General features: G+C 36.5%; 1 protein-coding gene across 1 annotated transcript in view; it reads left to right on the top strand.

Annotated features, from left to right (window-relative positions):
* ZNF3 (zinc finger protein 3) overlaps nt 1-2,348 on the top strand; it is a 490,877-nt gene that overhangs the window by 120,152 nt on the left and 368,377 nt on the right. The window lies entirely within an intron of this gene.

The following is a 2,348-nucleotide window of genomic DNA, read 5'->3' as shown; positions in this document are numbered from 1 at the left end:
CTTATTTTTTGCACTTCTTTTTAAAAACTTTTGAGTCATGCCATAGAGTTTACAATGTGCAGTTTGAAAAATCTGAATCTGCCTTCCAATAATATTTCACGTGCGGTGAAAGACTTGAAAGCAGCGTTACCTTGATTCCCAGTCCTTGTTTCATTGCCATCATAGTTTCACTCTTGGGTATGCAATATAATTTTACCTATGAATGCTTTAAACACTTGCTTCAAACGTCTTCCTTTGGTATACTGAAAGATGTTAAGGTGGTAGGAAATGACCAAAAAGAGTAGAAAAGAGATACAGTGAAGAAATTCAGGTAACTGAAGAATCATAAGAAATTTTGGAAAGATGTTTGTCATAGAATACCCATCCTGATGACCTAGAAGCTATCGGTATTTAGGCAGCCAATAGAGACTCTCAGGAAAGAAAGAAAATCAGAGCTCCTCTGGAGTCTGGATGCTGAGTCCAGCCCTTATTTCTTGGTGAGCTGGGCTCCTTTCAGGGCTGAAAGAAAGATTCTGCAGGAGACAGGTGATTCTGAAGTGGGAAAGGTTTCCTGAGTCAAAGGGACCATGGCTCTCTGAATAAACCTGTTCTCCTCACAGTTCTGCCATTACGGGTGTCGTGGCGTAGACCTGCAGGATACTGGCAGACAGGGCACCTCAGTTTTGGGTTCTCATTCAGCATGACGCACACACTTTCAAGGCATGCTTCTTGATCCACTGTAAAAATCTTTGGCTTTTGGTCTGAGTCTACTTTCGAACAAGATGTCACTTTGTGGGCAGTGAAAGACTTTTTAGTCTTCACTTAATGAAAATTGATATTTTTGAATTTGCTTAAATTTTTTTTTTCCAGGACTTCCCTGGTGGTTCAGTGGTTAAGACTCTGTGCTCCAAATGCAGGGGGCATCATTCAGTCCTTGGTTGGGAAACTAAGATCCTACATGCTGTGCAGTGCAGCCAAAAATAAAAATTAAAAACAAGTTTTTCCTTTCTGTTTTTTTCTTTATTAGTATTTCCCTGCCTTCTTTTGGCTTAATAAAATATTTTAAAATTTTACTTTATTTCAGTTATGGGATCTTTAAAGAGCTATACCTAGTTTAAAAGTAATTTTAAATTTGACATTTTGGTTAACTACTTTTCAATACAGTGGGGAAAATTATAAGCCTTTTCATTAAGTGGTTTTTGGAAAACTGGATATACACATAAAAAAGAAGAAATGAAGTCCTTATCATAGACCACACACAAAAATCAACTAAAAATGGCTTAAGTAGTTAAATGTAAGACCCCAAAGATAAAAATTCTAGAATAGAGAAAAAGCTTGAAATTGGCTTTGGCAATGACTTCTTCAATATGACACCAAAAAGCACAGGCAACAAGAGCAAAAATAAACAAGCAAGATTATATCAAACTAAAAAGCTGCACAGCAAAGGAATTAATCAACAAAATGAAAAGGCAACCTCCAGAGTGAGAGAAAATATTTTTGAACCATAATCTGATAAAGGATTAATAACCAAAATATATAAGAAATCCCTACAACTCAAAAACAAGATTAAATAAATGACCTTATTAAGGATGGGCAAAAGATCTGAAGAGACATTTTTCCAAAGAATATTTTTAAACCACAATCTGATAAAGGATTGTGCTCAGTCAGTCATGTCCAATTTTTGTGACCCCATAGACTGTAGCCCGCCAGGTAATATCAAAATATATAAGGGATTCCTACAACTCAATACCCCAAATTAAAGGATCTTGTTAAGGATGGGCAAAAGATCTGAAGAGACATTTTTCTGAAGAAGACATTTTTCCAAAAACAATTTACAAGAAAAGGCGCTCAACGTGAACAATCATCAGGGAAATGCACATCAAACCCACAAAACTCACACTTGTTTGGATGGCTATTGTCAAGAGAATAAAGATCATGACAGACAGAATAGAGGTTCCTCAAAAAAGTAAAAACAGAACTACCATACGGTCTAGCAATCCCATTTCTGACTATATCCAAAGGACCGGAAATCAGTTCCTCAAAGATATACCTGCATGCACATGTTCACTGCAGTGTTACTCACAATAGCTGAGCCATGGGAGCAACCCAAACGTCCACCATCAGGTGGAGGGATAGAGAAAGTGTGGCATGTACTTACAAAGAAATACTATTCAGCCTTAAAGGAAATCCTGCCATTTGTGACAGGATGTATCTTGATCAATGTTCCATATGCACTTGAAAGATGTGTATTATTCTTTTGTTGGATGGGATGTTCTCAATTAGGTCTAGTTAGTGAATAGTGTTTATTTCTTCAAATATTTTCTCTGTCCTTTCTCCTCTCTTTCAATACTCCAATTATACATATATAT

The sequence above is a fragment of the Giraffa tippelskirchi genome, chromosome 13 (genome assembly GCF_054371585.1).
Source record: "Giraffa tippelskirchi isolate mGirTip1 chromosome 13, T2T-mGirTip1v1.2.pri, whole genome shotgun sequence".
NCBI classification, from domain to species: domain Eukaryota; kingdom Metazoa; phylum Chordata; class Mammalia; order Artiodactyla; family Giraffidae; genus Giraffa; species Giraffa tippelskirchi.
This window is presented reverse-complemented; position numbering and strand designations above follow the sequence as displayed.